The sequence below is a fragment of the Choloepus didactylus genome, chromosome 1, assembly GCF_015220235.1.
Source record: "Choloepus didactylus isolate mChoDid1 chromosome 1, mChoDid1.pri, whole genome shotgun sequence".
Classification (NCBI taxonomy): Eukaryota; Metazoa; Chordata; class Mammalia; order Pilosa; family Megalonychidae; genus Choloepus; species Choloepus didactylus.
The window spans coordinates 188,082,135-188,103,443 of NC_051307.1; the positions used below are offsets into that span (position 1 = coordinate 188,082,135).

At 36.7% G+C, this 21,309-nt stretch overlaps 1 protein-coding gene across 2 annotated transcripts in view; it reads left to right on the forward strand.

Annotated features, from left to right (window-relative positions):
* The first annotated feature begins 461 nt into the window (after nt 1-461).
* Nucleotides 462-21,309, forward strand: part of ARPP21 (cAMP regulated phosphoprotein 21) — a 149,810-nt gene continuing 128,962 nt past the window's right edge. The window contains exons 1-2 of one of the 2 annotated variants that reach the window (XM_037846943.1): nt 512-592; nt 958-999. The gene's annotated coding sequence lies outside the window, so the exon portion shown is untranslated. Of the gene's footprint in view, nt 593-957; nt 1,000-21,309 lie in introns of both variants that reach the window. The other variant, XM_037846950.1, reaches the window with a different exon arrangement.

Here is a 21,309-nt window from a genome sequence, read left to right on the forward strand (position 1 = left end):
AAGCGGCCCGGGGCACGGAGGGGGAGAGGGAGTGAGACTGCGGACACCGAAGACGGGAAGAAGGACCCCGCATTGGTCCAGGGACCGACGGACGAAGAAGGACTGACAGACCGACTCACGGACTGGCAACCGGCGAGAGGAGCAGCTACAAAGAGCGGAGCACAGGAGAGCAAGAACCCCGCGCTGAGCTGCCTGGGTGACTGACAGACGGGCAGACTGGCAGACTGGCGGCTGGGGCGCGCTCACTCCCAACAGCCAGCCGGGCGAGGAAGGCGGCGGCGGCCTCTGAGCGCGCTGGGAGCAGCCACCAACAGCAGGGGCAGCGGGGACGCGAGCCGCAGCCACCACCGTTTCCGCAGCTGTGCCGGGAGTCCAGCGGACGCTGCAGAAGGCTCGCTTTACTAACAGTTAAATAAATCGACCAAAAAAAAAAAAAAAAAAAAAAAAAAAAAAAAGCCAAGCCAAAAGCCAAACCAAACAAATCCAGCCAAATCAATCATTGAGAAACAATATTATTAATAAAAACCAAAACTAAACACCAAATAAATCAAGGCCACCAAGACGCTGGGGGGATATCCACTGTTCTGTCAAGGTAATTTTCAAGGTCTTCCGACGTGAACACTGTACGCCTTTTGTGGATTTCTTTTTCTCTTTTTCTTTCTTTCTGAGCTTTCCTCTTTCAATTGTTTCTCGTTTGTATTTCTTTTTCATGTTTGTAGAAAGCTGAAGTTACATATGTATTGCATTTTTACGTATTGTCCAAGGAGGGGTGAACTCCACCTCCCCCAAATAAGGCAGAAATGGAAGGCTAGAAGTCAGTTGAAGAGAAAGGAAACGCTATTCAGTGGAGAAGTCAGTTTTTGAGGGTTTCTTGGTAGAAGTTTGGAATGCTTTTACTTCATTTGTAAGAGAACTATACTAGGGACAGAAGTTAAAATCCGTTTGTTGTCCTTGTAGGACTGGGGTCCTGGGTCCAAAGGAATTTCGGGGAAAAAAAAGGTCAGTATTATTTTCGCACGTTTGCAATCTGGGTTTCATTGCAACCTCCAATTGCAATTAACTGGTTTGTGTGTGTGTGTGTGTGTGTGTGCATGTGTGTGTGTGTGTGTTTAACGTGATGGATAAATTGAGTTGAATTAGGTGTTTAGAAAGTTTCTTAGGAAGACTAATTGACTCACTTGATGTTTATGCCTAGAAATATAATGGAGTGGGCTGTAGATGTCTGCAATTCAGGTCCAGTACTACATCACCTCCTGCAGATGTAGGATAAGGGCAGAGTCCAAGCCTAAAAGGAAAACCAAAGAGAATTCAAAGTTATGGAGATGGGAAGCTAGTAAGTACAATGCAAGACTGGTAGAAACCACTTTAATAGGAAAGTGTTTAGAGTGCAGATACTCATTTTGGTTTCAGATTTTTTAGATGTGTTGATGTGGCACTTGAGCTTCTCCAAACAAGAGCAATAGTCCTCAAAGTTGAAAGATTATGCTCAAATCCCGAATAAACTATATGATTCCCACCTCCTGCTCATCCACCTAGGAGATCAAAACTGCTGTGAGAGTTTTAAGAAAACCAAGAAATGGAGATTGACAGACCATTTTTGATTTGGTGAAAGTCAGAAAACCTTTGATACTCACTTGAAAATAAATACACTATTTCTTTGATGTTCTGTGTTACCACAGGGCTCACATGTCTTAATAGGATTTTTGTCAATGTCATTTTCATGAAAAGCAGTCATTTGGAAGCTGTGGGTTCTAGCTATGCTTTGTTCAAATAGTCGAGTAATCTGCTATCTTGGCAGTGATTGCTTCTGCTGCACTCCTAATGCGTATTGCATGTGAGAGATTATGTATGCACTCTTTTCCATTTGTATGGTTTTTTTTTAAGGTATGTATTTCTTTGTGTTCAATTCTGCACTTCCTTTGTTACCACACTCTTTTACTTTTTTTTACCAACTTTAGCTAACAGAATATTTTTAGATTTTTCTGGAGTGTGAACTTGGGTGTATTCTTGGTGGTGTACACTTCCTCTCACAAAAAAATACAAAAGTACAATCTATTACTATCTTTAGCTTATTAATACAATTATGATTTGGTTTAAATGTAATTTTAAGACATTTAGATTGTTATCATGTATGTGTTAATTTACCCTGTCAGCATGATTTCTGATTTTTTAGATGATTTATGTTACTTGATAAATAATGTAACTAAGTTGCTTTAAATGAAAGCCAATTTAACAGAGTAACCTGTTCTGGTGAGGCATATTTAAAGAAACTTATACAGCTCCAGAAATTGACTTTCAGCAATTTCTGGTGACTTAATTTCACTACACGCTGATTTCTTTTTTACAGTATTCAGCTCAGAGTGAGGCAGGTTTGTGTGCCCTATTAGATTTGCAAATTGCTAATCTCCCAGTGACTTTCCCTCTTAGATCCCAGCTGAGTTTGGTTACCTTGAGAACAGTAGCATTAGCCTTGTTAGAGCATGCTCCACTGGGGAGTTCTGTGCAGTCTATTTTTAATGCTATTTAATGAAGGAGTGAGCACCTCACTCAGCAATAAAAGAAGCATGATGGAAGACAGAGCAATGCGTAGTTATGGATACTGGAGAAGGATATTTGGAAAGGTAAAGACTGGCTGCTGGATACGATAATTTTAATTAGGTCCTAATATATTGTATTAACTGAAGTCAATTGATTTTAATGAGAGCCTTACCCATAAGTAGTTTGGTAGGTGTTTCCACAAACCTTTTCAATGATTCTTAGAAAGAAGACTCAATAATTTGAGTGCCTTAAAACTTGAGGGAGATATTAACTGGGGAATTCCTACATGCATCCTATTTTTAATACAAGTCATCATCTTCCTGGGTGTGAGGAGTGCAGAAATAATTTCAGATTCCTAAATCTTGTTCCAGTGAAGGGTTTGGAGCTTACAATGCGTTTTGGGCATAAAATAACTAATAGCCTTCTAAGAAACTGTGATCATCTGAAGCTCTGCCTTGTGAAATGTTTTTCATTTTCTTTTATGAGTTAGGGGTCTAGGTTCAGAATTGTGGGTAACTAAATGAAGGAGGAAGTTCTGGTTGTACTTGACAGAATATTTGGGCTGTCTTTTCTTCTTACTTTGAGATAAGCACCATAGATTGTTTTAATGAAAGTTAAATATAAAAAATGTAGATAGCTGAAGCAGCACTGGTAACTTTCGGAATGCTGTAATGAGGGGCATAGTATCTTAAAATTATAGCGCATAAAATACAAGAAGCCATCTCTATGCAATGTTTGCATATATACAGAACACCTGTGTTGAGGTAGAAAGTGAGAATGTTCAATCAGAAAGGTCTCTGTCGTTCATTTTTATATTAACAGCATGCTATAATGAGGTTATTTCTTTGTTCAGAGGGAAGCTAATTAGACAAAATGCTTAAGTGGTTTCAAAATTAATAAACATAAGAGTGAGAGTTTATCTTAAATGGGAAGTTAGTCATATAATTACTTTTAAATGGAGCTGTTAGGACAATGTGCAAAGTTGATCTGGATTTTGCCAATTTTTGTGGAAAAAATCAACAAAAAATAAACTACAAAGGGAAATACATTGCAAGGAGTTACTGTTTGTTTTGTTTGTTTTTTTAACTTAGTACTTCTAGTGGGGGGAAACATTCTACACTGGCTGTAATATTTCCCTTAGTGGTCATGCCATTTGGACCAGGATTCTGACACCTTTCTGGAGCTTTTCAGGTCAGTGGGCATTCTCATCTGAATTCAATGTGTACTTTGTCTGTGGACAAGATAATGATAAGCTGTATGAGTAGAGTGTGGAATGAGTCAGCCACTGAAAACACAATATACAATGTAGCCAGAAGTGAATAGGAATTGAGAATTCTCATTAGTATGGTGAGATAGTTTGAAGCCCTTGAGGTTGGAAATTGTATATACCATTTGTATATAAGTTAGTTTACTTCAGATCTGTTTGATGTCAAGGTTAGAAAAGAATGGGGTGTAACAGTGATGTTGACACCGAAAGCTATTTCTTCAAATGGTAAGTACTGGCATCGTTCTAACTGGCACCACATGGTGGTAGCGTCTTTATAAATTTGCAACTCTCTAATCACAAAGTGAATTGGCTTCCTTAATAATACATTATGTCACCTGGGAAGTTCTGAACGTATTTTAAGTCAGTAATGATGAACTTATAAAACATACACTTCCTCTCTTTAGACAAAGTATCTTTATGTTTTTATGGACTCCTTGGCTCCGGAAACTCTGTATTTCGGCTGACTTTGCTTTCTCTTGTTTTTCATTATAACCATTATATTAGATACGATAAACTAGATTCACGCAGTGATATAAGCAAATGCTGAAGGACTGACTGTTGAAGGTGAAAAAGAATATTGCAAGATATGTCTGTGACTAGATTTGTTTTTCACAGGCTGTCTTTACTTATAAGTGTTATTTTCTTTTAAGGTATATTGATGCCGAGTCTAATAAATTGGTTTTCTTCAGAGCCTCAGAGTCTCATAATTTAAATTAATTTTCCTCATCTTGGATTATATTTGGCCCTAGATATTGAATGTATTTATTACTTGTATTTACATCATAGCCGTTTGATTTCTGTGAAGATTAGATATTAGCTGGGATCTGAAATATTTAGTACTATTTATATCTTAAATACAATGTACGTGATAACGAATAAAGTGTTTCAGACAGAACATCAAGTTCACACAGCAGTTTTTAAACGTTTGGTAACATTGCTATCTTGTGGTCATGAAATCTTCCATAGTTTGGTGATATTTTCTTAAGGCCTAAAAAATGCATATATAACATTTTGAACATACATTTCTCTAAAATTACTGGAACATAGTCGTGCCCTGGGAAATAGCGGGGCAGGCAAATTGAAAAGTGAATTTCAGGAATTATATTGGGACAATTGGAGAGATATTGGAAAAAACAACAAAAGCAAAGGGATTAGCTGGAATATACCAAATTGGCTCTCTACTTTCCAATTGAATCCTTAGCATCATATTATGCCCCTCTTTCCTAGCTGCCAAAAACGATCCTAGTATCCCCACCCTGGGAGAGTGTTAGTCACTGTCTATGTCCACAGTAGATCAATATTTTAAATTCCTCTATACACTTCTCCCAAGGAAATGTCTTCAGGAAGTTTTTTAATATACATATCAATGTTATATGAGACAGTTATATAAGATATTTTATGTTTTATAATCAAGTGATACCTATTAAGATAAAATTGCCACTGTGACATATTAAAATGCTGCAGAACTAGTCCAAAATTGTCTAGCTCAAGGCAAATATTCATAATTATTCTTCAGTCATAAATTCATACGGTATATTTAAAGTAATGTACCTTATGATTAATCCTTTTATCTATCAACAGAAACTCATTTCATTTTCTTCAGGTAAAGGGAGGAGGAATCCAATAATAATTTTCCCTTTTAAAAACTGGCCTCTTACTACATTCTCACATTTCACACTGCTTTAAAATGATACAATTCTTAAATAAGAAATCCATTGTGTATAACACACAAAATATGAAGAGTTTGTTAACAAAATGACTTCTGCAAATAATAACATTGGTTTTAAGATCATTGCAAATAAAATTTGATTTTAGTTGAAAGGAAGAATTCAAGATTTTGGACAGGAAAACAGTTACATCACTTGTAATTCAAATATTTTGTCAAATTTTCTAGAGGTTTATTTGGCATGTTGTGGGTAATTTTTCTATGAAGAATTGCATAATGTAAGATATAATTTTTTTGTAGGGTTTTAAAATTGAGACAGAGTCACAAAGCCTACTTACCTACATAAACCCAGTCATCGCTCCCTGACACCCACACAAGCTAGGAAATAATTTCTTGGGATAGAGACATTGAAAAGAAGAACCAAATTTAGTGCTGGAATTACTAAGAATGAATACTCATTCTTTTACACTGGTGTTATTGTTGGTTGCATTTTTTATTAAACATTAAATACTCAAGATAAGAATCTGGACTATTTCTAATGGAATAGAAATCAGGTCCTCAAATACCTACCAGATTTCCTTCTAATTGCCAAGACATGACACTCAATGCAGAACATTCTAATCAGTAGAATTCTACCTTAAAGGAAAGAGAAAAGTTAATGAACTTAATGTATGTAGATACATTTTGATCTAATTAAAATTGAGAATAATTACCAACAATTGAACTAAAATATTTGAACATCTTCAGAGAACAAAACTGAATATATACTTCAAAACATTTTACAGCCTAGTAAGTCCAAATCAAATATTCCTTAACACATTATCAGAAAACTCAACTATGCTCTAATCGCTCAGTATTTTGGGGTGGATTTCAGGTAGTCTCACCATGGTCACATAGATCGCAAAGAGTCAAACCACTGGTCAACAGAGGGTGAAAGAAGGGCAGTAAACTCCCTAAAATTCAGAAACTACCCATAATTAACTTTTATTTGCTCCTAAACTCAATAGGAAAATAAAAGGCTATCAAATTGATTTTGCAGCTTTTTATGCATCGTTAAAACCTCAAGCAAAAATTCTGACACGAAGGTCTGGTATTTTTTGATAGGAAAATACCTATACTCTATATTGATGTGCCTTTCTTATGTTTACCATGTTAATATGTATGGAACTTGGGTGGAAACCCCAATCTTATTAACATCTGATTTATTTAATCATTAAAGAATTATTGGGCAGAAAACAAGTAGATTCCGTGTGAGTATGTAACAGATTCAAGATTTCAGAAGCGACTGCAAGCTTCAGATAGCCACTACAAGCTTAAAATGTTTGACATTTTTAAAATGGGAGTGTTCAAAAACCTTTTTATTGGAAATATGGCATGTAATTTTCCTTTTTTAAGAGAAAGAAAATTAAAGTTGATAGTCAAATGATGATTCTTCAAGCTAACATAGCACATAGTTATTATTAAACTTGCTATTGAATTCTGCCAAATTATTTAATTGACTGGATTTTGTGATCATATCTATGATCTTTTTTCTTTAGCTGATTTATGAGAATGATCAAGCCTTTAAATTAGATAGTTTTATACTTATTTATATATATTAAATTTACTTAGAGATGATGGTGTTATCGTAAGATTTTAAGAAAGTATCACACAACTGGTTTAGCTCTGAAGATGAATTCAAAGATTCTGCTGCAAATAACTAGCTGCTATTAATAATTCTTCATTGGTGTGAACTTTGATCACAGCATGTGTTTCTTTTATGAAGATTAAAATCTTTTTCTATTCCTGATATTTTTACATAATCACTAATATGGTTCTGGAAAGATAAAATAATATAGCACATAATCATGTCAGATGTACATGGTGTTGCTAACTGCTTACTCCTAGCATTGTTAAATCTTAACAACTGTACACCTTAATGTGTAATTACTATTATAACAATTGTCTTCACCCAGAACTAAGGAAGAATGTTATTTTATTCTGCAAATAAGTCTAACGTCCGTTTTATTTGTCAGATGTGACGTGGGTAGTTGTATACAGAGGGATATTTTGAGTTTAGTGGCGCTTCCCCTAGAAAGCCATGTTAAAACTAATGGGGGAGGGAGCAGATGACTGTGCTGTGGGTGACGAAGGAAGGTTTTGTGCAGGAGAAGCATGGGACTCCATGGGGTCCTGCAGATTGAAGATACTGCAGATAGCTGGAGCCTCCTCAGAGAAAATTGTATAGTGATACCAGCCCAATCCAAACAACATAATAGTTACATGACGTTAGCAATTTAGCCAACTCTGCATTGCTTCCCTTTCCTTCTTTACAAAGTGGGGATAAAACCTAACTTGCAGGATTGAAGAAGAAGCAGAGCACCCGGAACATAGTTATTGTTTACTAAAAAGAAAGCGTTATCCTTTGAAATAAAAAGTATATATAGAGATTTAGCCTATCTTTTTTAAATAAATTAGAATAACCTCTCTTTAAGAGGAAAGCTTTTTAAAAAAAAAATTCAGACCATATATCTCTTCTGGCTGCCACCCCAAAATGTTTTTGACAGTTAAATCAGTTACTACCTTCACTCTTTCTTTGCCTGTGAAGTATGGAAGGCCAAGCCAAGAAGCCAAGTCACTAATCTCAGAGGTGTGCATTGTATAAGGATCGTGATGCTCAATAAGGTCGTTATATTCTGTCAGTCTCTAAGAAAAGGAACGACCCCAATTTGGAATTAATTTTAAAAATGAATATATAGGCATTATGTCGCTAAGACATTTTTAGATGTGTAATTTCTACCACCTTAAAGGAGTGGCCCAAAGAGATAAACTATTGAATGGGAAGGGGTTGGAAATGATCCATGAAAGAAACCTTGAATTCTATGCCGGGAGCAAGAGACTTGGAGAGACAGAGGAGATGAGAAGTCTTTTTCAACTAACTACAAGACTTTTAAAACAAGTGGAGCTTTGGGCTTTCTGAGAGGCTTCTCAGTGCGTACAAGGAAGGTTATGGTTCTTGTCACCAAGCACTGAGTGAGCAGTTTGGAGAGGGCAGCTGATCTGTCCTCTGATTCTAAAATAGCTGTATTTATTTTCCTGAAATGAGTCTGTGCTGCTCCTGTGTGAAAATGGCCATGGGAGGGTAGAGACTTCTGCCATAATTGGGGTGGAATCAGTTCTTCTGTCAGGAAATGGAGACAAGTAGAGTTCAGTACAGGAGAATGTGGGCTTTGCAATGCAGTAGATTCATTGAATAATTTGGGAGTTTTTTTTTATTGTAAATTGGGTGGCATCCATTCTTTTGGGGAAGCACACGCTTAGAAAGTTATCCAATGAAACTCTCAGAGGGAGCCTGAAAATAAATTGATAATCTTTCATTATTCTGATATTTGCTGGAAAACAGACAGACAGAAACAAGGAAAGGGTAGACAGGTTTTTTTTGTGTGTGTGTGTTTTTAAATTTAGCCAGAATCCAGCATAATAAACATGCTTAAAGACAAGAGTCATTTAACTAACTCATATAAAGCAAAAAAGTTATTTAACTCTCAAGCAATATATTTTTTTCAGTGTCCTTAGCATTTCTTGGCTAGTATAATCATTGTATGTGGCAGATAATGAATCCAAGTTTGTTGAATTAGAGATTGACCTTTATATTGATGGCAACTAATGGTCACGATTTAGGATCAGTTCTATGTAAAGTTTTAATTGCACTTTTCCCCTGAATTTTCAGCTTAAGTGAATTTCACATTCATCTTTTGGAAAAAGAGAACAAATATATGCCCCTAAATATAGAAATATAACTGCACTAGATTGCTTTGTCCCTTACAAAGAAATTGCTTCTTCAGATACCATGGCCCTTTAAACTTCACTTTGCTTAAACTGAATAAATATTTAACTTTTCCATCTATGTGAAAGGGAATTGCAGTTGACACCCAGTTAATTTGAATCATGGGAAAGGGGGTGAGGCAAAGGTGAGTTCACAGACAATTTCTAAATATACAAAACTAGAGACAATTCATCTTTACTGGATGTGTGCGTTTGGAGGAATTAACCATGATGAAAGTGACCCAGGGAGTGGGGAAAGAAGTCACATCTCTAATGGACTGGGTACACAGGCAGTGCTGGATTCAAAGATAGCTATGAGTTAGGAAAAAAGAAGAGACCAGCAAATTGGGTGCTTCCAGATGTCTGCTTCATGCCTGAAATAGAATAGCTTTGACTAAGCCAGGAGAGATACAACTCTCTTCCCGCTACATGGGAATGCTGATGGGATTAAATGGCAAACCAGTGAAGTATCCAGGACCATTGAGAACTGGACTAATGTTTTACCCTTATCTGTAAAAGTAATCTACTCCTCAAAGAAGGGGTTCAGCTGATTAAGCATGGAGTGAATTTGCTTTCTGAATTTACCTGCTACTCTTCAGAAGTGCTAAGTATAAACTTCTATTCACTCCACTTTCCAAAGAAAACCAAAACCTAGTGTCTTAACTTAAAGAAATACAGGGCATATTCTCTTCTCTAAGAGCATGTCAGGCTTTAGGAATAGGCAGAAAGCAATAGATTCTGACACAGCTGGTATTCTCACCAGGGAGCCAGAAAAATATGTTCCAGGCCACACTATCAAAGCAGGGGAACTTCCATGCAAGCTGAATTGAAAAGTCAGCTAAGTTCTTGTGTGATAGTTAGCAAGACTTGTCCTTGTATCAGATAGCAATGTCATTCCTTCATTTTTATTTGTCAAATGCTTTTTGAAGATTTTCTGTGTCAGGTCCCATGCTAAATATTTAGGAAAACTGGCTCTTTGGGATTTTACAGGCATTTGGAAGAAAGGTATGCATTTTAACATTTTGAACAATGAAAAGAATGATTAAAAGGTTAAGGAAAATTCAGAATGACAGATGAATAATATCTTGGATGATAAAGCAATTAATTTTGAAAAGTTAGAAAAATCTCTCTTTACCTGTAAAGTTAATTAGGAAAATTGATAGAATACATTGAGGGTGGATAGCATATTGTTTCTAGAAAGCATACTACTGGTCAGTAGTTTGTTGATGGTGATAGGCCACAAACTAAAACCAGTTCACTAACAAGAGAAACTGGAGATCAACAAATGTACATGGAACTGGGAAGAGCTATTCATATTCTCTTTTTTGATCCCATAATATGGCACATTTGCAGTATTACTTACTAGGACAGCAAGCACCTGATTCAAATTGAATTGGGATTACGAATTGTGAATGTGACCAAAGTTCTCTGATCGTGTCAAATCAGAATACTTGTTTAGGAATAAAAAGTAGCTGTGTTTTTTTAAGACAAACTATTGTTTGAATTTATTGTGAGATTCCATATTGTGTGTTTGAGAAAGGAAACTGGAAAATTATAAAAGGCTTAATAAATTAAAAAAAAATAGTGCCTGTGATTAGAGGGAAGTGGAATGATTCTGTAGGAAAATTGCAGAGGAATAAAAGATTTAATGTGTAGTCATCTGAAGGATGATGATGGTGGTGATGATGATTTTTTTAGGTATGTAATTCTTTCCATTAGCAAAAATAAGTCAAGTTAAAGATTTATGTATTTGGAGACAGGGAGGTATCTGGATACATTGCCTCAAATCTGGTTTGTGTTCAAATACTTTGCCCTGAAACACTGAGAAAGAATCTACCTTTATAAATGGTGTATAATACAACCATATTACACCAGATGATTTCTAAGATCTTCCAGTTTATAATTTCTATGATTCAGTGACATTTGTGTAATATTAATGGATCACTTCATATTGCATTGTTCATAACTTTTCATGATGCTTTTTTTTTTTGTTTTCCTTGGAAATGAGTGAATGGAAGTTTATACTTAGCTTTTTTAATATTGCATTGTTCGTAAATTTTGATGATGCTTTTTTTTTTAATGTTCATTTCTTGGAAATGAAGTTAATGCTCCCAAGTAAGAGTGGAATGATTAGGAGAGCTTATCAAAATAGTTGATTAGGAAAAGTCGATCTGGGATACTGGACAAGTTCAGATCTGATTCTGCAGCTTCCTCATTTCAAAAATGGAATTTTGTAAGAATTTACATACAAAGTGTTTTTCCCAGTACTTGGTATTTATTCTTATCCTGGTGCTTGTAATTTCAGAGTTTGCTTTGTCCTCATCACATTGTTGGCTTGATTCCATAGGCCTGCATAAATAAAATATCCTTAAGATCCCTCCTCATCCTGAGGAGAATATTTTCATGATGTGGCAGTTGTCCTGGCTCTTTTGCTCATGCATAATGGGAGACCATTTTCAGCACAGCCATGGTAATCACTTCCATGCCAATGGTGCAGTGCTGAAAGGGCTTCTGAAAAATTTCTACTCCAGGCCATTATTTCCAGAAAATGTTCCTTGCCTAGACACTAGGGCCTGACCTTTTCTAAGCTTGGTTGGGCATTAGGAGCTTTGAAGAAGAGGTTTGGGCATGGCTGATTCAGAATTCCCTGTGTGCACAAAGTCACATGCAGTATTTCATTATCTCTATGAAATGGTGCCTCACCTGGGATAGGAGTCTCTGCTCTAGTGCTGATTTACAAAGAAAACTAACTAGGTGTCTGGTAGAAAGGGTAGTCTTATCATCCTCCCAGGAGCAATTTGGGACAATTATCTAAGAACTAGAAATTATTTCAAATAAAATTGTGATCGCCTTGTGATTTGTACACTTTACAGATGAAACTGGTAGTTATATCCAACAGAAGTCCATTTTTATAATCAGAGATTAATCCAACTGATCTAGCAAGAAAAGCAACCTCTAAAATCAATTGAATCACTAGAAAACATTACCACATTGTTTTGACTTAGATGGGAAAATAGATTGGTTTTGATGTTTTAAGAAAAGACAAGGGGTTATCACTTGTTTCATCATTTATTGATTAGATTCTCAGGCTTAGGCAGGAATCAAATGGTTTGCACTGTTAGTCAAAGAATTCACAGCAGTGAGACAGACTTAGATCTTCAAATTTGAAGGGACTGACATACTTTACTCCAAGCTTTGGTAATCTTACCTAATATATTGAGTTGACTGAAAGCCAACTGATACAAAGTACACTGATAAAAGGTAAGGAAACTCTAGAGGAAAGGAATGTGCTGTTTTTCTGAAACTGTTGGGTAAGCTACCATGTGACCATTTGTCACAAAAATCTGTACTTATTTCTGTATTGATTAGGTTATTAGTGCCACTTGTTACGCTCTGTGGGAAAGTACTTAACTTGGCTTGCTCTTTCTATGCTCTGATTTGCCTTGTTTCTCTTGGCAAAATTTCATATCGATATAGAGATCCAAGATTTCTGTAGCCCTAGGTGAATCATTTGCTGAAGCCACAGGGATGGTGATAAATGAAAATCAGTATTCCCCTACTGATTCTGTGAGTTTATCTTTCAGTCATTTTTGATCAAATGCTACTTGTGGGGTGGCTATTTTAATGTTTTTGCACTGGAAATGTTAGCTGATATTTATGAAATCCCCTTGTGTGAAAGGGACTTTTTGTGCCTATGTCATGTCCTCACTGACCTACCCCTTAGCTGTGGTCACAGCAGTGGCATATTTGAGGATGCTTGTCTAAGGAAGGAAGAAAGATGCATATTTCATCCTTTTTTTTTTATTTTTTTCTTTGTAATATGTTGGGGAAACAATGATAAACCAAATGGTGAGGTTAGACTTCTTAGCCATACTGAATAAAAACAGAGAATTGGAAGCTCCCATCTGGAGATCAGCGATTAAGAATCAGGGGGTATTGGAGCCAGGAAAAAGGACATGGAAATTAGCTGTTGATACTTGTGCAGAGGGGGTGAAAACTTATCTGCATTCATTTCAAATCTATACTCGTGGCCACATGTATAATGCCATGGGTTACTAGCTCCTGATTTTGCCTGTCTTTGGGACGTACTTTATCCTGTTGACATGGACAGAGTAATAGGTTTGAAGTTAAGATGACCTAAGTTTGAATTCCATCTCTCCCTCTTACTCTCTTGAACAAGTTACTTAACAATTGTGAGCTTCAATTTCCTTTCTACAGTGTGTGGACAACAAAACTCCCCTTAAATGTTATATATAAGATACTTGGCACATAAGAGACACTCAAGAAATGTTAGGTGCCTCCTGCTTTCTCCCGTATGGACTGGCTATTTATCCATTAAAACACTAAAAACTTTAAGAACCTTGAATTAAAATTGTGTATCAATACTTGGATTGAAAATTCTGTAAACCTCTGGTTTGAGCCACATAATATATTATCTGTCCATGTATCACTGAAAAAGAAAGAGAAACAAAACAATTTTTTGGAGTGGTGGGATTCCCTTGCCTTGGCTTTTACAAGATGTTAACAATATATGTTGCATAATTGAATAAAACACTGAAGAAAAAACACAATAAAATTATGGTGCATCAAAACCCACATCTGTACTCAACACCCAACTAGTCTGAAGTAAACCTACTGATTTAGGATACTCAACAGTTCACATTTAAGTATGAGTCGATTAGATGCCCAAGGATAAGTGATTAATGGAAAATACAAATTTTTCAGAAAGTGAAAAACTTTAAAAACATAGATGGAGAAATAGTTTTGAAGATGCATATTAAGTGATAAATGGAGTTGAAAGAAAAATTGCCTTTCCATTTTTTTTCTAATGGATCATGGGGTGTTTTTGGCTTTTCAATGCACATTTTAAGGTACTCTTGTGATACTTTTTATTAAGGCATATTGCCTTGCTCTTCAAATATATGTTTTAAGCTATCCCTTTGTCAGGTTTGGGAAAAGTGTTACATGATTCATTTATGCACTACCTTCTGCCCCAGGGGGAAGAATTAATACTAGACAGATACACTTATTTTCAGCAGGCCTGACAACACATATTTATGAAATTTACTGATATTGGGGATGAAATAATCAGCTTTGACCAGTGTGTTTCCCCTGAAATTATCTTCTGGAAAACTTAATTTAGAATTTAGAATTAGTCAGTATGAGCTTTCTTCATAGATTGTTTGTTCTCAGTTTGTTTTCTACCAAGCAAACCCCAAACACCTGGATGCACACACTCATTCTTTGGCACATGGGTGACAGTTGCTTTTGGCAGATGTACAGGATCAAAGTGGCCTTTTCATCCTTCTACCCTCAGGGAGTCAGTTTCTCAGATAAAGGAAGTGGTGAAGTTAACAGAAGTTTCAGCCTTACCCTGAAAGAAGTTAAGTGTAGTAGGTGTAATCACCCTGCTAAACTATTTGTCAAAGGTAATGACTTTGCTAAAATATTTGGACAGAGAAATTTAGGGGCAATGCTTAATTTTTATTAATTAGATATTTAAATCTTATTCCATGACCTGAAGCAAACTAACAACCAATATAATCTTATTTGTCTGCTCATTTAGCTAAACTGAAGCTGTGGAAAATCTTGGAAATACTATTTATAGGAAAATATATAAGAATCCATCTGATAGCAATATATTTGGCATTATATACAGAGACAATATAGCTTTAAATTCCTAGCCTGGCTAATCCATCATATGCCTTAATTATTCTCTAGCTTTACTTGGAATAAACAGGGACTAAGAGATTAGCTATAATTTTATTGTTGTGTTTTTTTCTGAAGAGAGAACAGAATACCAAAATAAATATGCATATTCTTTTATAAATAAGTGTGTATTGATATATACATTATATACATATATAAATTTGCAATCTCATTATATCATAAAAGGAGAAATTTATCATTGCTAGATCATTGATGGGGTGACCTAGGCTAGCTGCTTTTCTACATCCTTTTCCTTCTGAATTCATTTATTTCATTATTAATGAACACAATCCCATGAAGGATAGGGTAACAAACAGAGTCAATGAAGAGAGGAAACTTGCATTTATTCCTGTCCACGTCTCATCAGCCCTGGTAAATGGCAAGATAGAAACGGGATAGGTTGATGAATTTATTTCAAATGAGGAGTTAGGGATTTCTGTAGATTTTAAGTTTTGATTCCATGTTACTGCCCCAGTTACCAAAATGAACTATATTGTCTGTCTTATAAATGTCAGTTGGTAAGCTAGGGCTCATATTTTAACAAAAAGGAGCCATCCTATTCCTTAAATGGATTATATTACAGAAGAAAACAAATATGAGTTTTCTTATGTAATCTCAAGGGCAAGTCTCAGACTGTGGAACACTTTCTTCTCACCACACAGGAGGCTTCTTTCCTGAAAACAGTGTTCTCAAACTTGCACATGCCTCAGAATCTCCTGAAGGGTCCTTTAAAAGGCAGATTTCCAGGCCCCACTCCCAGTTTCTGATTCAGTAGATCTGGGGTATAGGGCCTAAGTCTTTGTATTTCTAGCAAGTTCCCAGGTGATTCTGATGCTACTGGTCTATGGACCACAAGTTGAGAACTTATTTTCAGAATGTAGAATTTGCATGATTGATGCTTCTTAATCGAAAAAATTAAAGGAACGCAGTAAAATGCAAAACAGGCAAACATCAAAGCAGAACACATTTTAATTTACTTTGATTTAAAAATAATTTTAAAGATAGCATCTTAAAAGAAGAGATGAAGATTACAAATTCCACTGGACAGAAAGATTTGGGAGCCTGTTTTAGAAGATTGTAGGAGGATGAAAGTTTTTTCCTAAGGTTGTTTTCTAAAGATCTCTAGTGTATCCATGGAGATAAAATAATGATATAATGATCCTGAATCCATAAGATGAATATTCTAAAGATCAAGAAAACTTTAAGATAAAAATTGTTAAGCACTAGTGGATAAAAATATGAATGCGAAAACTGTATACAAAGGTTAGCAACAGCTTTATTCATAATCTCCCCAAACTGGCAACAACCCAAATGTCGCTCAACAGGTGAATGGATAAAAAATCTGCCGTACATCCCTACATTGGAATATGCAACTTGGATGGCTCTCAGGGGTGTTATTCTGAGTAAAATAAGTCAGTTTCACCAGGTCACATATTGTGTAATCCCATTTATATAACACCTCAAAATGACAAAGTTCTAGAGACAGAGAAGAAGTTAGTTATTTTCAGGGGTTATGGCTCAGGGGAGGGTGTGATTATAAAGGGATGGCATGAGGAAGCTTTTGGGGTGATGGAACTGTTCTATATCCTGACTGTGGTGATGGTTACATTAATTTATACGTGTATTAAATTTCATAGAACTGTATAGCTCTCCCCCAAAGTCAAATCGACTGTGTGACATTTTTACATTTTTTTAAAAATCAAAATAATGTTGTCTCTTGGTTAAACCAAGTAATGGGATTTCCACAATTATATGAAGTAAAAGTATCAATTTATTTGGATAAATTTGCTTTATCTCAATTAAACTAGAAAAAAGTATATGATCTCCTTGGGAATGGTTCTTCATAAGTGGTACCAAAGTCATTTGCTACAGGCAGGGATCCTAGGAAAAATTTGGAAGATGGAAATATCTTCCTGACACAGGCCTTACCTGTGTCATCCCTCCACAATTCCTCATTTGTCATTTTTCTTAGGGTCCTTCTCTGTAATGAATTTCAGGGACGTTTTTGCTCTTCTCATTTAGACTAGGTGTCAAAGACTGACAGTCCTAGAACTATTGGTCCTGATTTCTACATGTAGGCACAAACTCTTCAGAGAAGCAGCCATCCATTCACAGCTTGAAAAGCCCAGTGATGGATACCTCAGGGCCTCAGAAGAAAGCCAATCTCATTTTTGAAGTAACTGTAATTTTTAGAGACACTGAGGTCTCTAGAAGTGTCTAGAAGGTCTAGGTTTCCAGACATGTTGGCAGTTCAATTTTAGCCAGAGCTCTAATTTGTTTTGGGATGAATGTCTATTGATTGGATGTATGTGTTTCTCTCAGTGAGGCATAGTCAGTAACTAATAAATGTATAATACTACCTGGGAGGTGCTCTTCTAAAAGCTTTACATATAGTAACATGTTTAATACTCACAACCACTCCATGAGGTAGGGACTCATGATATCCATTTTCAGATGTGGAAACTGAGACATGAATACATTTAGTTAACTTGTTCAGGGTCACACAGTGTAGCAGATTGCGGAACCAATCTTCAAGCCCTGGTTCAGAGTCCAAGCACTTAACCCGCACACAACACTTTCTTTGTATTTACTTGTCTTTAGCTATACTTCCTCCTTTCATAACAGAATGATATTTTGGTTGCGTTTCAGTTTACACATGACTCACCAGCCCTGATACACTGTAATTCATAGCCCTTTACAGAAGTGACCTCTTGAACCAAATGAGTAATACATATGGATTCTAGTGTTTGAGCCCACCCATGCAAGATGCCTTTGGAGACTTGGCCATGCCGTGTGTGGGTCGAGTTACAGCCGTGGGCACAGGAGAGCACAGCTGCAATGCCTGGTGACACCTGAAGCACCAGGTGTCTCTTGTGGAGTGCCTTTTGTGGAGGAGCACGTCAGCAAGCTCTACAACACAGTGTCTTTTGCTCCGTAGAAGCCTAGACCTTACAGAACCAGAAAACCTGCTCTCATATCGCTCAGGGCTGAATGCAACCCAATCACATTAGAAGCTTGTCCAAGAAGACTGCTCTTGGCCTGGCAAGTCTCAATTTCCAATCACAGTGGGTGAGCAGAGGGAGACTTGGCTGAGGAATCTAGAGAAGCTTCCCTCTCCTTACTCTTCCTCTAGATTCAGCTTGTGGAACAGATGGGGGAGAACAAGAATCCAATCCAAAGCTTAGAAATAACGAGGTTTCCCTATGTTCAATGAAAACCAGTTCTTTCTTTTGTTGGATTCTGGTGATGTTTCCACAGAAAATATTTTCTGCAGAGATAGTTTCTGTCGACTCAGTCCTCAAGACAGCTGTGAACTGAGGTTGCACCATCTTTGGATCTCTTTCAATCCTCAAAGAAATCTCCAAGACTGAATCCTAACATGGTAGTGGAAGTGAGACCCCATGAACCTTAGAAGCAGTCCTTCTACCTCATGGGGTAACATTCTGCCCTTGTGCCAAAGGTGATGCAGCCACTTTACAGAATGCAGGGTCTTTTGTAGCCAATTTATGCCTCAGTTTTCAGATTACTACAGAATCAAGTAGTGGGTGTGCACTTTTTCTATTTAGTGAGATGTCCAAGGCAACTTTACTGATGAAAAATAATTGCATGTTTGTGGCTAGGGATAGCTGAAATGCTACTCATTTATGATAAAAGATGTAGTTATTATATGTTTGTTGTCTTTCTTTAATGAGTACCTGTGATTGTATGTGTGGGTGTTGCAATCACTGTGTGACTGAGATTAGATATAATAAGGTTTAGAAATACTATGTGTAGAGTGTTTCTTGTGGAGTTTGGTATGTATACTTTATGTGCCAACATGGTAGCTAATATATTTTTATTATATGAATTAATGTATCTGTGTTTAAGGTGAATTAAATAGAAGCAGCTGTGGGAATTTGTATCATTATACAGATACCAACTTTATGATTTACCTGAGGAAGGTGATAAGGAGTATCAATTTTCCATGGCTACAAAGAGTGCTCCCAATGTTTTCCTGGTGACATGCCAGTAAGTCTTGTAAGGAACTAAAGTAATTTCAATATGAGCTTAATTCCAGCATAGCCACACAGGTTAATATACTTCTATAAAATGAAGGACTTGATGCCCCTAAGTAGCTGCCTTTTATACAGGTTCTTTTCTCAGTGCCCTCTCTTTGGCCCCCAGGCTCTGGTGTGTCAGCTGGACATGGGCTGGGCTAAATTTCAGGATCAAGTGCACAAATGTTACTCACAGGGTGCATGGTGAGAGACGGAGTACGGGCCAATCTTCTGCAGCTGGGAAGAGCAATTAGCAGCTTCATGAATTAGGGTTTTGTTTACACTGTGTCCAAGATAATCATTTGTTTGTTTTAACTAAGATGCTCTATCTTCATCAGAGGCATCAATCCTCATATTTAAATGATAAGGTCTTTGAATCTCACAAATAATGTTTGGATTTCACAGCAGGAACCCCGTCACAGCCCATATTTTCTCTCATTGACTTTGGTAATCAAGACATGAGTTACATATATCCAAAAGTATTTTTCAAGCAGATTTGAAATCATGATGTGATCTATTCCAGCAATTTATTCCACTGGTACCTATATTAAGAAATATCTTTTATATGAAGTCCCGGTTCACATACACACACATGCATCCTAACACACATATACATGCCAAAAACATTTCCATGCACATATGTGAAATAAAATTTCATAAAATGAGACATAGCCTTACCATGGATAATGTACTGTAAGTCTTCTCTATTCTATTTCAGTCCATTCTATTCTGTTCACTGAGCTCCGTTCCACTACCTTCCATCCCATTCCGCTCCTTCCATGTTCTATTCACTACATTTCAAAAATTCAGGTTTCATTCAGTCCTTTGATTTCATGACTTACTAATTGGTCACAACCTAAAGTTTGAGAAACATTGATCTAGCTATACATTTATTTATTATTCTGCCTTATCCTCTTCCAGTATTTATAGAAAGGAGCATATCTCACATTACTATGGCCTTTTGATCTTCGGTTATACGTGATCTTAATGCATTCATCAAATGATTTATTTATTTCTACAGAATAAATGCCAATTTGTACTCTTTGAAGACGGGAGTGATGACTAGAAGTTATAAGTAAATAATGCTGAGTCAAATAGATTATTTTAGAAATCATGGATGTGAATGATTGTTAAAATATATCCAGTTGTCCCAGGAAAGTGGCTTCTGACATAAGGTGATCAGTGTATTCCTAGAAAATGTTTGTTGATTTGAGTTGTATACTTCATATGTATCAACAGCAAACAAGCATTTTTTTTTAAATGTATGCTTTAAAAACCTGTTTAAATGTGATAGTATTAATATACAATAGAGAGTTAATATTTAAACTATTTACAAATTAATACAGCTTTTCTGGTTTAGAGGACTAGAAGACAGTTACCTGTTTAGAAACATTTATTAATTTCCTATTATGTTTCAGACACCTTTATGGGTGCTGAAGACCCCAAGATGAGCAAGGCATAGTCCATGTCCTTGGGGAACATATAGCCTGAGTCTCAGATAACTTCTGGACCCTGGATACATGCTGAGATGGAGGTGTGTTTCCTGATAGAGGCATCAGTGTGAACATAGAGGAGGGGTAGACATTGAAGAGTGGGTGGGAAAGAGCTAGGGATTTTGTTAGGGGAGAGGTGATTCCTGAATCTCACCTTGCTGGTTAATAAACAGGTGTAATTAGTGATACCTCACATTTTCTAAGATGACCTTCTCAAAAGGAGGAAGCCTTAGGAGAATGGAGGTGATGGCATGTTTAGCCAAATGGGGGAGGCGAGAAAATCCTGATTTATACCAAAAGTGCTATACTACTCAGAGGCAGCTCAGTCAGCGGACATGTGGGCACAGAGTGATGCCTGGGTGTATGAAGATTCACTTAAGTTCTTGTAATAAAAACATCAGAGAGCTGTTTTGTGACAAGTGTCACAGGTGTGCATTGCACCATCTGCTGGCATAGGGAGAGCATGAGAAGCACTGCCAATGGCCAGATCAGTGTTCTAGCCCGGATGAGCCTTCCTGGCATCCTTCTCAGGAATTCTCAGCATCCTGACTTTTTTCTCTTTTAGCTGGGTGCCATGGAAGAGGTGGTTTAATAAATAATCATGAGACGTCCACTTCAAAATTACTAAATATTCTTTCAAATGCTCGCACTTAAATAGTGCTTTTCAGTTCCTGCAGGGGGAGCCAGGGGGCTGGTTTATTCACACATGGGAACAAGGAGCAAGTTGACATCTCTAGAGGGTCGGCCCAGCCACCAGAGGACAGACCTCTCTGTGTGAGCTCTTGGCTCCAGCTT